The sequence below is a fragment of the Cyanistes caeruleus genome, chromosome 5 (assembly GCF_971803275.1).
Source record: "Cyanistes caeruleus chromosome 5, bCyaCae1.hap1.1, whole genome shotgun sequence".
NCBI lineage: Eukaryota > Metazoa > Chordata > Aves > Passeriformes > Paridae > Cyanistes > Cyanistes caeruleus.
The window spans coordinates 36713668-36729510 of NC_141705.1; the positions used below are offsets into that span (position 1 = coordinate 36713668).

The 15843-nt window shown below is 34.5% G+C and overlaps 1 protein-coding gene across 2 annotated transcripts in view; it reads right to left on the reverse strand.

Moving 5' to 3' along the window:
• GALNTL6 (polypeptide N-acetylgalactosaminyltransferase like 6) overlaps positions 1-15843 on the reverse strand; it is a 424227-nt gene that overhangs the window by 354432 nt on the left and 53952 nt on the right. The gene's annotated exons all lie outside the window — the stretch shown is intronic.

Consider the following 15843-nt stretch of genomic DNA (forward strand, 5'->3'; position numbering starts at 1 on the left):
TGCTTTCCCAAATGTATCTAGATCTGCTAATTTGCCCAAAGACAGTGTGATCCCCTTTGACCTCAAGATTTCTATTGCAGTGCCTGAATTTCTGTACACATCATAGTGATGGGAACCTGGAGATTTCCAGGATCACCATAAACAGGATTTTCTGACTCATCACTTAGTACCTAGGATCCTGAAGCAATATCCATAACAGTATGGACTGGAAAGCACTTTTTCCCAGGTCACAACTTTACTGTCCCTCTATATCCCCAGGTATTGTTTGACCTAATAAACACTCTCTCATACAATGAGCAACAAAAAGTGAAAAGCTCTGTGTGAGCACATGAGTAAAATGCACAGAAGTTAATTAACTTATAAAGGATTTCCAGCTGGTAATGATATATATATTCAACATAGTTTTATATAACATTTTTTGAACTAAGCCAAAAACCAAAAGCTATGAATACAGCAAATGCTCTTAGCAGTGAAAAATGCTGAACTAGAACAATAGCACTAAAATGAGCTTGCAGTTTTAATTACACGTGACTTTTCTTATGAAGAAAATCAGAAATTAAGTGTCAGTGTGACATTTCTACAGGCTAAGTTTTAGCAACTCTACATAGACCAGTTCCAGACATTTCAGGAGGTGCAATATTGTTATGAATTACAAGATTAAAGACAATTCTCACAAATTCTGGCAAACACAAACAATTTCTCTGCTTTGACACACAAGGCACAATGCCTCACTCTGTCTCTATTGATAAAGCTACCTGAACAAGCTAGCAAACCTGCCTTAATCTGCTATCCAAATATGGCATAGTCTGTCTGTAGTTTTGACTAAATGTGGCCCTAAGTGATTAAAGTATCAGACCATCTGTATGTAGAACACTCTCTCAACAAACACATCATACAGGAAAGTTATTTCTTCTGATCTACATATTTATGGTAGATATATATTCAGAATAATAATTTGAATAATATATTTTCAAATATATCCACTAGAAAGTCTTTTCTGTGAAGCTGTCTTTAGCTGTGGGATGCCAGATAAAGCTGAGATGCAATAAAAAAGGAAAAACACCTGCTTTATGTTATATCGATGTTTGATGCTAAAGAATAGTAATGAGCTTCAGAAATTGTGAGCTTCAGGCTATGTCCTTAGTCACACTGGTTTAGAGCTTCTATAAAACAGTTAAAAAAACAGCACTGAGACAGGAGAAAGCTATGCTGAGCACCTTGGATGAAGAGAAATGGAAAAAAAAATCTAGAAAAACTATTGTAATCCTATTTACTCATAAAGAAATAGAAAATATTTTCCTGTTACAGGATGATGACAATCTACAGTTTTCAATTATTCACAGCATTACTTTAATGTTAATGAGAAGGAGATATTAATGTTTTATTGGGTTAAAGGAGTTTATTCCTGCTTACAAATTAACTATGAGCCTGACAATTCCTTATTTATATTCTGTTAAATGTTTTCATGTTTTAAAGGGCATTTTTTTTATCACTCACAGTATTTCATATCCTGTGGAGGCTTTTGTTGTAACGACTGGTTATAACCACTGTCCTTTAATTAACACTGAATAATATAACGAATATATAGACCGAGCTCAAAGTTATTTTAGCAACACCACATCAGGACCATGAAAGGCATCAAATAGTCACACACAGAACCTCTATGACATATATTTTTGCAGGTTAGCTCTGAGAACCTATTTGTCTTCACTGAACTCCTGAAGATGGGAATGATTATATTGGCATTGGTATAATTCACTGGAGACACTGACGGAGTAAGAGACCTCACCACAGCATTTATCTAGAACTGTCAGGTCAGAATGTTGGTTCTTGGCCTTTTAGGCAAATACATGGTCAGCAGACAAAAATGTCTAGAAAGGAGAAATGCACTATCACCTCTATCAATAATTACACTATGTATATTACAAAGCACTATAAAACAATTTACTACGTATCTTCTAAAAAATTTAATAACTTAAAGGTCTGGTAAAGGTAAATTTCATCCACTAGAAAACCATGGTGGATGAATGGTGGTGTTTTATGTAATGGTTCAATGCAAGTATTGGCTTGAAGAAAGTTGTCTTTGACAAATATACTTAGATTATTCAAAGTAGAACAGTACAGAAAGAAAAGGTTTGCCTTATTGAAGAATTCCCAAAATCATTTTATTTTTTCAAAATTTATTAAAGAAACTACCTTACCATGAAATAAAATCAAAAAAATTTTCATGGAAGATTATGTATTAGTGATGGGAAAGCTGAGAGAAGAATCTGTGGTCTTTTCCACAATAAGCAACATTTTATGTTTTATAGTATCTCTCTTGAGCTCTGCATTCTTCAGTAAGTTCAAAAAAGGATATGAAGAACTAAAGTGTAATGTCACATGAAAGTTTAATAATTATTTGAAATTATTCATAATAAAGAAAATTAAAGCTAAATGGATAAGAGGGCTTGACAAAACAAACAAAACTGAGCATTGATAGCATAGTTATGGTAGTTTTATGGTAAGTTGTAAATTTGTTATTATCCCTTAAGAAAAAAACAGATATTGTAATCTCTTTTCAGTAGAAGCCAGAAGGATAAAAAACTTCTGGAACTGTTATAAAGGAAGAGGGAATAAATTATTATGCCACTAGCTATATAATAACTACAGTGGCTGAGCACCTTGAGTACTGTAGATTGTTCATCCCCTTCTCAGAAACATGTGACTAAACTAAAATTAAACTAAAACCTTATATAAAGGAAGGGAACAAAGGTGATCAAAGACAAGCAAAGAGAACAGCTTCAAGATTCTTCTGATTAGTGGGCTACAGAATCATGAATCTTATAAAAAAGCTAATGAGCTCTTTATTGTTTCTCGTAATGCAAACTATAGCAGAGCACCCTTGAAGTAACAGAAAAAAAAACAACCAGCCATCAACAAAATACTTTCTCAGATGTCACACAAACTGTGAAATCCATTCTATTTGGTAGATTCACAGTGTTTCTGGATATCCCAGCTGAAGGACCACTGAACAGACTGAAAAAAGTAGCTTAAGAGTTAAAAGAATGCAGGAGTTGAGTCTTTTCTGCATGTCAAGACATTAATAAATAAACATTACAACTAAAGGACTTCTCAGTAAAAAATATAAATACTATTTCCTTTTTGCCACTGAGCTAAAGATGGTGCCTATTCTTAGAAAGTTTAACTTGAAGGAAAGATTCCTAGAAGGTTCTTAAAGGGTTACTATATACTGGACAGTAGTAAAATTTCATTAAAAGGCCTTCATCTTGTAGAAACTTCTGTTTCTTTCAGATATTCTAAAAAACAAAAGAAAAGCTTTCAGATTACAGAAGGTTACTCAAGAGACCCTCAGATGCAGAACTCCCATGTAAGAAACTTAACTTTACATTCAACTTTTAAGTCTTTCTACAAGTTGCTTTTCTTTCAGTGAAATAAAGAACAACTTCTCATAAAAGTTTTCTGCTACTTTCCCTAGGAGAGAAAGGCATCTTAATGTTTAGAGGGTTAAAGACAATCCACATAAACCAGTGAAGGAAGTATAAGTGAATGCAGAGAAACTTCAAAATTAAATTAGGAAGAGAAAATTTACTGCTTTACAAAAAACAACCCAAAACCCCACCACCACCATCCACACACACAAAATCCATGCAAAAAACTCCAACCATACATAAGAGAAATGAATTTATCCCTTCATGTTAGCAATTGTTCCATTGGAAAAAAGACCCAACACATTTATCACTACACTTAGTAAACAAGAAGTTAAAGCATCAATATAATCTTATATAGCACATTTTAGTCAGGATCGGAGTAACTGCTGACCTGCTGCCATTTAGGTTTGCTAAAACTGCAGGTAAATGAAATAGTCATTGCCCCACCATAAAAAAAATTATGAAATCCAAAAAAGTGTCTCCAAACCAAACATTGCTTTGACAAGGAATTAATCCAAGTTACCAAGTAATCAATGCTGCTTGACATTTTTAAATAGTAATAGTGGTAGATTTTAACCATGATAAGGATGTCATTAAAAAAGCTGACTTTGAAGAATAAATTTTTGACCTACAGCTTTACTTCCATTAGTAAAAGAAATAAGCAAACTACAGCTTCTACAGCAGAACTTGATGTGGAAATATCTGCTTCACTGCACCTCTGCCATCAAAATAGAACAACAAAGAAGCATTTTGAGGTATTTTATTTGAAAGCAAAACAAACAAAATGGAAAAAAAAAAAGGGAAAATTGTTGGTTTCTGTAAAGACTTTCAAACACATCCAGGAAATTAATCCATTCTAAATTATACCTATTTTGTCAGATAAAAGAACATAGGTGAAAAATATCCATAGATATTTTGACAAAGTGTTCCTCATTTTGCAGTACTAGCATGCAAGTGAACAGTAGGTATATGATTTAGTTTATGGTATCTGATATAAAGTTACAGGATTTGCAAAGGTTTGTAAAAAAGAACATACCATAAGATAACATGAACAAGTCCTGAAATCTTCATTCAGAAATTACAATCTAATTTCTTTTTGAAAGGACAATTTTCTTTATCTAAGTTCCCTTCAATAGCTATTTTAAAGGTATTATGACACTTTAGTTCTCAAGAAGCTTTCCCTGAATTATAAATCACAGTAATATAAAATACATATATATATATATATGACTTCTGTCTGTGCCAATGATATTAAATCAGTGTACTTATCGTCAAAGAAAAGACATCTAAGAAACAGACAAAAGTTTGAAATATCAATATGCAAAGAAATAGTTAAAAAAAAAAAAATTATCACAAAATAAATCTTCTGAGCACTCCTAACTTCTAAGATCTAAGAAGTCATTTTACATTACAGGACTGGATCCTACCTCCTTCTATCACCTCTCACACAGACCAGTTTAGAAAACAGCGTAATTAAACTCTCATTTTTATTTAAGGAAAAAATTGCTCCTAAACTCTTGTGTTTGAAAATATGGAGATATTTGGATAGCCTGCCAACCCTGAGATAGTACTGAGTGCCACTCAAGTGACAGACATCATGCAAACAGCAAACATTCACAACACCACGGGCTTGCGGGGTTCTGGTACTGGCAGCAACTCTCATAAAAAAAAAACCACAAAAAACCAAAAAAAACCACCAAACAACAGTAAAAAAAACAAAGCCTTCAAAAGGAAAAGCAGTTTACAGAGAAGTCAAACCAGTTTCTAGTTTACAAGTGTGGGAGAGGAGAATCTTGCTGCTCCAGACACACATTTTGAAATTAGTTCTACTCACAAATTGGATAACTGCTCCCTAGATGCAAAGGAACACACACGCACATATGCACACGCAGGCTTTAATCACTGCTGAGACTCCACTGAGGCAAGCACATTTAGAAACTGAGCGTGTTTTTTAAAAAGTGCATTCCAAAACTAATATTCTCATGCATTCTTCCATGCAAATGAAAGACTCAGGCATTCTGAACTGATATTATCAGCAAATTTAAATGAATTAACATGTTTTAAAACTCTTTTATTCAAAGAAAAAGAAGTCTGTGTTAGCAAAATTATTAAAGAGTCTAACCACTGCTAAATATACTACACATTTTCTGATCTCAGTCACAATTTTTCAATATTTCAGTATTAAATCCACTGGCATATATACTACTTATTTTAGAAGAATTCTGTAATGTCAGAACAAATAAAAAGACTTCATTGAAAAAGTTTTATTTCAGAAGACAAGTATCACAAGGTGATTAAAAGCAAGATTTGTTTATGTCTTCTATTGGTTTGAAAGGAATAAAATATATTTCTAATTTACTGTCACTTTCACAGGAAATTATATTTTATTCTTAACCTTACTTTCTTTGTAATGCCTTCATAAACAAGATGAGGAAAAGGAAATTCTCTTCCTCTTAAGTTTTCTGTGGAGAAACTCCTCTCCCCAGCTTAAAAAGGAGCACCATGAAATAAAATCTGACAGCTCCCCCCTCAACCACACACAAAAAGAAGAAAAAACAATGGCACTTAATTAATTATTAAGTATTAATTGATACAAATTAAAATTAATACAAATTATTAATTAATTAAGCTCAAATCTGGCTACATAGCTTCCCAGAGGTTTCAGATATGCTGTTTTTTAACTGTTCACTAGGTTTCTGCATTAGTACTGGCCATATCTAGGTCAAAACCTCTACAAACACCAAGAATGGCTGGAACATTGGTTTGATTTAGTACGAAAGGAGCTCTACTATAACCCTATTGAACTGTTGATGTAGTGTGTTGGCCACCACCAGTAAAAATAAATAAGGTTTCATTTAAACCTTTCTCTGCCCTACAAAAGAACTGACTTATCTTGACACTGAAATACAAAGCATCTGGGAGATCACAGGGAGCTGAGTAGTGAAAGCTTTACCTCCTCCAGGAGGAACCATGTGGGTGGTACTTTGCTGTCAGCTGGGAGAGACCAGATACCCACCAACAGAGGGGAGCAGGGACAAAAAGGAGTAGTATTTTTGTCATTTCTGAAGACCTTTTTATGGCATGAGTGGTAAGAAATCTGCTACAACCCAAATAGCACTACTTTTAAAAGAGCTGAGCCTTCATCATGAGAAGTGGTGTCTGGGATGTTAGAATGAACCAGAGTTTAGATAGCCATTCAGCAGCCACAGCAGCAAAGGTCAAGAACAAAAATCAACGGGAATTAGATAAAGAAAGCTCATTTGCAGCCACAAACTATAACTAATAATGAAAAATACCCTTATTTGTCATTTGGAAACCACAAACCACACAATTCTGGGGTGTGGGAAGGTGTGAGGAACAAGGGAAACTGATTTCATTTGCCCTCACAGACAATATAGAAATATTTACAAGAAAGCATTTTCAGGATTCAATAGCCCAGCAGACAAGCTCCTCTGCAGTTTTAGGCACATGGAGATTATGCTTTCTCAGCTGTTGGTGAGAGTATGTATGTAATGCAATGTAACATTTGTTCTGTTAATGGTAACTGGATTTCTAGACATGAAAAACGCAGCTCTCTTGAGACAATTTACTAATGCGAGAATAAAACTGTCACGTTGAAGCCAACAAAATTTTTAAAGAGTATTCACACTTGTGCTGCTACACAGCGCACAGCAGTCACTAATGCTTAGGTAATCAATACAGAATTATGAGACTGGTATTTTTCTTTTATGGATATCTTTGTAATCAGTTCCCTGGTGTTCTACCCAATGCCCTGCAAAACGCTTTAGAGGAAAGGCTCTTTACAGAGTGACTAAATGAAAATAAACCTACCTGTTTATTAATTCAGCACTGGAAACTTTTTCCTTGTGGAGAACTGCCAGATGAGACAGGGAAAAAAATTTTTAAAACAAAATGTTGGAATACACAAGAGGTAAAAGAGGGAGAATGACCAACTCACTGCTTTTGAAAAAAATGTGTGTAGCTTAAATCCATTTTGAAATCTGCACACATTGTGATTTATACAGTGTTTAAAAGATTCTTCACTTTAATGTTTTAGAGTGTGTAGACGGCACTGAATTCTGGAGTTTACTTGTTCCTAAATGACGTTCCAAAGTATACATGAGACTTTTATGAATACACATATACATACTTTAACTCCAAGCTGGGATTTGTTAAGACACCTCAGCATCAGATAGGAGTCTTGCTCCTGTCTCTGTCTTGTCTGCCAGATGAGATCATAGCCAAGATGAAAGTAGATTTTGGGACTTATAGTTGCTATAATGACTCTGCATCACTTCATGTAAACTGTTTTGCAATAAAGAACTAATGCTAGTGATAAAAAGACACTGTCATCTGTGATTTGGAAACCAGAATATTACAAGGTCAAGGGGAATGAAAAAGAATTGTAATTCCAACACTCAGAGATTATTGTCTTTGTCAAATGCACAGCATTTCACCAGGAATAACATTACATTTGAAGCTTCCAATAAATTAGTTCTACAACAATAAATCAAGGAATCTCCTGAAGAAAGATATGTTATAGCCTAGGATGCATATATGTGGAAAAAAATAGCTTTTCTTATGTAAGAAAGAAAAAATCAAAATAAATTAAGTTATTTTTACATATTTCTACACCTGTTACTACTCCTCTTAGTCAATAAATGAACTGCATGGAATCATAGAATCACTGTGGGGAGAGCAGAGAGAGCAATAACCATTCACAAAACACAAAGCACATCACGTTTAAAAGAATGCAGCCAAGACATGCACAGAACTCAGCCAAAGTTACAGAAACAAACTTGTTTCCAAAAACTTTATATAACTATAAATATAACCTCAACCATTTACAGAAATCACATGGAAAAATTATTGAATTTTTAAATTAACATTAAATATTTTTTTGTGACTACAGTGAACAGTTTTGATTATATTAAGAAGATTTTTGTAAAAATTTCAAGATATGTCAGTTTCAGAATATAATGACTTCTAGTACCTATGAGGTGGTTTTTTATGTTCAAGTGAACACTTCAAAATCTGTTCACAGATTTGCTGCAAGTAAATTGCTCAAGAGCTATTTCTTAAAAAATATTTTAAAAATTGCCTGCAGTGATTATACATAAATCTTGTAAGCATAGATGTTTATAGTCCACACAAGCCTTTTTATATCAGTATTTTCACATTTTCTTAGTCAATGATTTGTACATAAAGGCCAAAAAAACCCAGGTACTGGAAGAGAAACATATTGGGGAATACATATTTGCATATGCAAAAGGAGAAGAAGGTATTTAGCCCAAGGTGTTCTACACAACTTCTATTCTGATACAGTCCATTTTGATGAAAGTTCCACATCCATCTGTTTTATTACTACTAAACGTGGCATGCTCATTTTTACAAAACAGTGGGATGAAGCTGCCTGAGACAATAAAAACACAAAACCCACAGCAAAACCTTTCAATAACAGTGAGCCACATCTCAGATATTTTGCTTCAATGCTACATAATCTTTCCACAGAGAAAGTCTGATCTTACAACAGTTCTTTCTTCAAATTCTCACTCTCTACAAAGAAAGTTTACTGCATGGAGAATTCACATGGAATGACAGAAATTTCTGACCTAGTTAGGTAGAAGTTTTGAGATACAACAAAAGAACAGGCAGAGGAAGAGACTATATCTAAGCTAGTCAAAATGTTTTAATTCAAATTTTGGCTATTTAAAGTAAAAAAAAAAATGGGAGCATAAAGGTAAAAGGATAGACCTACTTCTTCCCTTTAAAATAGTGTTTGCAATCACTAGACCAATATTATTGGATTTTTCTAGTATGTATGTAGCATTTATTTGTATCACATTTGCAATTTTATAACACAAAACCACACAAGAGTCATATGCAAAAGAAGATAGAAGTTGCAAAGTACATATATTGTCAGGTATTCTCTTTTTTTTTTTCCTTTTAATTCATTGCTATTGTGGAAAAATAATTTGCTCAGAAAACCACTTTTTTTGTGTTTCAGAATAAAAAGCCTGTGAAATAAACATTGACCTATCTACCCAGGCAGGTTGGAGCAGTGAAAGAAAAAAAGTCTTATTTTCTTAGGAAAGACAAACCAGTTTCAGTCAAAGATTAGCTCTAGCTTTGATTCTACATGTAACAGAGACCAGAGTGGTAGGGAAATGGAAAAGAAAGAAAAAAGTAAGGAAGAAAAACAAAAAAACCAAAAAAATCTACAGTTCCTTTTTTTTTTTTTTCAGCAGGGCTTCTACATTTGGGAAGGAAGAAACAACACTAATAACCACCAACAAAAACTATACTTTTCGTTATAACACTAAAGCTAACCAGAATTATAGGCTAGGCTCTTTAAAAATCTAAGTGCAGTGAACAGAGAAAGCACTGCAGTTAGAAGTTCAAATAATAATGGGGAATTAATATGTGTATACATGAAATATATAAGTGCACATGTTTCATAAAATAACTTACTTTTCAGATATAAAAATGTAGCAGTCCAAATTCTGCAGAAAATAAACAACAGAAAAGTCTCACGATTCCTTCCTGAACTGTTAGTAAACATACGTGTTCTTTCAAGGAGAAGAAATACCATGACTTACTACTACCAAGGGTTAAGATAAAACTGAGGTTAATACTGAGAACACCAAATAATTTTATTATAAGTATAATCATTTCATATATCCAGTTGTGCCACACATTTATTTAGCATCCTCTTTTTCCTTTTGAAATTACCTAGTTATCATCAATATTGTTGGCATCTGTCATGGAAGTACTTGGAAGATAAAGGACAAGTGTTTTGCACTGCCTCTCATCCCTAGAACCTCTGTGTGACAACTTAAAACAGGCTTTTTTGGTCTCATTGGGGAGACAACAGTCCTCAAATGTGTAATAATCACACTACTGTACATTATATGGTCCATACCTCTCACCTTTCTCTGCATATACTCTTGTGTTTAGAGTGGATGAGAATTACAGAGCAACAAAACTATGTAACTCACTATTATTAAGCATTGCTGCAATAAAGGTGATTAATTTCATTATTCTAAAATACCTATGCTTTATTGCACATTTAAGAAACATCAAATTTCACATATTACCTTTATAAATATATTATTACTAAAATATTCTTTAAATCTCCTTTTGTTTAATATTAATTTCATTTTCTTCAGCTTTCCATGAGTTTTAACCCACAAACAGTGGGTTAAAAAATTTTCATGGCCATTCTGCCTCCAAAGGATTTACCTGTCTCTGAGAAGCCATATAAAAGGAGATCTTCATACAAACAAGACATTCCATTTACCAGCTGTTTCCCATGCAGGACAGATTTTGCCTTTGAAAGGTTTTAACAAGCCTGCTGACTTTGGGCTGCCTTGTTCTCTGCTCTCCATTGATCATGAACCTTCCCAGGGTGCTCTCTACCTGCCACTAGTTATTGTGGGGTTGCCACACTGAGAGAAGCAAATCCTCTTGTAAAAGCTCCAATTTTATGACTCTTAGCCAGAGCTTCTTTATGAAAGCTGTCACCAGCTGAGAGCACAGACCATGCATCTTTTTGTGGAACAAACTCACTAAAGCAACAAGAACAAAAGACATGAATTTAAATTCCGTATTTGTTCCTTTTTTTTGTTTCAGTTTTTTACCTCTAAGTATAGCCAGTGACTTTGATGAGAAAGACCAGATCCTATATGCAAGCCACTGGAGAAAAAGATTTGTTCTTATTTATCTGTGTAGATTTCCTCTGCATTATGATAGGTCTAGTAATAATACAAGAGAGTGACTGGAAGATCCATATGAAAACACCAAATAGATTACAACTCTCTAGGTTATAACTGTTCAGAAAAACACTTATGCATATCTCCCAAGGACTAGAAAACTCAATCTTCAGAGTCACCAACACTCTGTATTTTGTAGTAACAGCAGCTGCTGATTCACAGCGATTGTCCTGCAGCAGATTTATTTGGAAACAAGTATTCAATAGTAAAATAAAAGCATATGAACAATTTTTCAGCTCTATTCAGTGAGGATGTATTAATAATCCTTTATTGTTAGGAACACTAGAGGCAAAGACAATACATTATAATAGTCAAAAAGATAACGGGAGATTAATAAAGTGAACTTCTCATTATTCCCTTTCCATTTATAGTCAATCATCCAACTGTATTGACAAAGCTGAAATATAACAGCTTGCTATATCATTAGTACTGAGGTATAAGAACAGAATTTGAATAAGTTGGGTACAAAGTGAGATTAGGCAGTTTCTAATTAATACAGCATTTTAGGCATATGTTTCAAAATATTCCATCTTTATTCATATCCTCTGTCTTTGCTTCCATGCCATCAATTCATTGAATTTCTCTTTGGTTATGAACTGTGTTTTAGTTTTTATACTCTTGACTTTTGCTGATCTTACAGCAAAGATCCCCCCTTTTTTACTCTCTTTTTTAACTCCCTTTTATTTCTATCTGGGGCTAAAAGAAATTTCCTGGAAAAAGTCCCCATTCACCTTTGCAAGACAAGGCATGTTTGTTTTCCTGTTACTCTTCTATCAACACACACATAATCTCCTTGTCACATCCTCTACACATGCACCTAGAATTACAGATTACTGCTTGTAAAAAATACAGTAACTCATTTTTATAAGTTGCTTCCCCACATTATCAAGAAACATTCTGTAAAATGAAGCAGGAAGTAAAATTATTTTCTAATGTTGTTACTACTGTTTTAGAGCACCATAGTTTTAAAAATAACAGTATGAAAGCCTTTCATTCATTGTTGTCTCTGGAACAGATTTGTGCATTTGAGACACGGTAAATAAAAGACTTTTTTTTTATGTCAGCAGTTTAATACAGATTAAGACAGTATTTACTGCAAGTACATGAGAAATAAAAACTATTTTTTAGTTTTACCTTTATTCAGTCAAGAAAAATGGGATCCTATCCACTACAAGATAAAGAGAAATTAAATACTACCAAGGAACTGATTTCTGCTTGGCTCTCCTGTAAGGATGCAAGAGGAGAATCCTCAATTTCTCCAGTGCTCCTTTTTCATCTGTCAGGTGATGTAAGACATCACCATCATTTCTCTTTCAAAGGTTACTCCATAGGGGCATTTTCACTGACTGAGCCTGTGGAAAAGGACACAGATAAACTACTGAAACAAAGGGATAGGCACAGAGACCTTATATTTAAAAAAAGATACCACACGGAGTTCTGTTTTATAAGAGTACGGAAAGGGGGGAAAAAAGAGAAATTACCACAGAATCACAAAATTGACAGGGTTGGGAGGCGCCTGTGGAGATTATCTAGTCCAAGCCCCCTGCCAAGGCAGGGTCACCTGGAGCAGGTAACAAAGGAATGCATCCAGGAGGGGTTTGGATGTCACCACTACCTCCTTAGGCAGCCTGTTGCAGTGCTCTGCCAGCCTCAATCTAAAGAAGTTCTTCCTCATGCTGAGATGAAATACCTTGTGGTTTAGTTTATGGCCACTGTTCCTCATCCTGTCAGTGGGCACCATGGAAAAAAATCTGGCACCATCCTCTTGGTATTTCTATACATGTCTACTGTCATATGATAATGTATTATAGTCTACTTCCACCTCACTTGGCTTAACCAGGTCTTCTTCCTGGCTGGTTCAGGCTCTAAAGTTGATTGGTGCAAAATTCTGAACCCAGTAAATTGTTTTCAGACAAAAAGACCTAAGAAAGAAGGTACTTTTTGCAACTGAATTGTCTGCATCAACAGTGTGAAATGAGACCAAAGCAAAGCTGGAACCGTTCTGGCTGTTCCAGAACATTCTGTGACAGGTAACAAAAACCACTGCTAGTATACTATCTCAGGGGAGAGAGGAAAAAAAAAAAATATAAGGAGGCATCTACACCAAAGTTAAATACTAAACCATTTTAACAATAACACAAATGAGCAAAAAATGAGCAGAAACTCTTGTCCATTTCAGTTAAATTTTAATTGACAGGTAAAGAGCCAAAGGGAAGTGTATCTTTTCTTTGATTATGATATTTTTAACCATAGAAGTTCTCATGGGTAAAATAATAATAACAAAAACAGACCATATTGCAATTAAACACTGAATTTAAAATAAGTTTGAAAATTATGTGGTATTCTGCCTTCCATCTTTTTTTCATTTGCCCAGTGAGAGATCATAGAATTGTTTTTAACAAAATATTTTGGAAGGTATGTTCTTTCCCCCCTAAATAGTTTACTCCTGCTGCAAAAGCCAAAGACTGTATACTCCTTTTAAAAAAATCACTGTAAGTTAAAATATAAAACAGAATAACAACTCATCTGCTATGTTCAAGAGAGAATTCACAGGCATGACTGCACAAAATGAATGTGACTTCTTATGCAGGTTATCACAAAATTCTCCACAAAAACAATACATTTTGGGTTAATTAAACTGATGTGTAGATAGATTAGATATCCCAGATTTCCCTATTAAACATACTGTCTGTTTGGGGCACAGCCTCTGTATCTCCTCAGTGATATTTATTTACCAAAAAAAAGTCACATGAGAGTGGACAAAAGCAGAATTATCCCTACTTACTCCATATTTAGCATTGAGCTATTTAAATAAAACCCAAAACTTCAGGATAAAAACCTCTCCTTTAAGAACTGAAGGCACTAATGCATTTTTAAAGGGTGAAATTCCCTTTAAACCTTCCCTTACACTTGAATGTGGAACATCAGTTAGAGGACACAAACACCAATTGGTGCATGCAATGAATCTAATTTTATCGTGAGGACAAAAGCTCAGTTTCACATAGTCTGAATTCTATTTATGTTCCCATGACTTTTGGTTCTGGAGCCTTACAGGCAGTCAATAAAGAGAAAAAGATGAAGTGCAGATCTGGGTAGAATTTAGGTCAGTTGGATTTACACGTAACATCCCACCTCTGCAAGCTGTTGTGAGCCACCTCGCTGACTTTGAGAGTTCTGGCTGAACGGAACAAGCTCAAGGACGAGACTGTTTCAGCAATGTGTAAACAAGTGATCTACCACAGAAATGAAATCTTCCCTAATCAAATACTTTGCATTAATCTCTGGAGAAAGAATGACTGTGTGGTAAAGTTACTTTTAATACACCGGCTGCCTCTCTTTACAACCAGTACCTCTTAAAGATTGCTCAAAGATATAAACAAATTTTATGTAAAATTACCCAACCTCTGCCACACAACCTGCAAGTAGTTTTGACAGGAATTTTGGGGGGGTTTAAGTCTCCAGTTTTGAAATAAGTCATATAATATGCTTTTAAGGTTAAGGCTTAAACCTTAGTGTTTCACAGAACTATTTTTTTTTTAATTGCACAATATAATGCCAGTCTTTTCAAGCCTTAAAAAAAGGCATATCTCTCATTTTTAGCCTAGGGCTTAAAGGAACCACTAACCTAGGAATCAAGACTTCTAATTCTAAATCAAAATTTAACACTGAGGAAATAAATTCCCTATATCAGAAAGGAAACATTCTTGACATGCATATTTATATTGAAATAGAATTACTGTCCAGCACTTAATTGGTCAGGACATTAGTACGGTCTTGATGGATGTAATTCTTCACATGTTGAGCAAGGAAGGAGAACAAAAGAAAACAATTTTTTTTGCCTAACAATTTAATATATTAACACCCCTTTTATTAACAAACAAAAAACAGACAGTACACAAAGGGAACCCTCAGATGTATATTCACAGAGATGGGCAGGAGTGCTTGATCAGAAGAGGCTAGAACAGGCAGACAGGACCTTGGATTCTTCTTGGCAATTTTGGGGCTTCAAAAGACAGTTGACCTCAGCTCAGCTGTGCTTCAAAAGGAAAAGCAGTGAGGCACATCTCCTTTGAAGCTACAAATCACCTTAAGAGAACTGGGTCAGCGCCATGTACTTCTGAATCCCCCCAAGCACTTCGAAAGCTAGAGGGGAAGTCTTTAATACCATCTCTGACTGCTTCCAGCAAGATGAAAGAAACTACCTTAAGTTATACTCAAAATATCGAAAATTCTAATTTTTTGACCCTTTCTTCTAGAGATGTAACAGTGTGACTTCATCAGGTTTAGGAGCTCTGTTCACCAAGTCATTATCCAAGTCAGGAAGAGATCCTGACATTTTAAATCCTGTGTTCCCTCAGATTTTCTATTTGTGAATTAGAAAGGAATGCTTCAAAATTATAATAAAGAATTACTTCTGGTATCAGAAACAGCCATAATTTCAACCCTTTTCAGAAGCAGAATGATACAACTGTTCTGCTCCAGGGAATACCGATGTGAGGATACACAGCACAACCACAGATACAGCAAGTCAAGCGCAAACTATTCTCTTGCTCAATGCCCCCTAGAGATGACATTTAAAATTAGAAGACTGTATAATTCTAAAAACCTTCCAGTGACTGTCAGCTCTGACTAGAACCTCG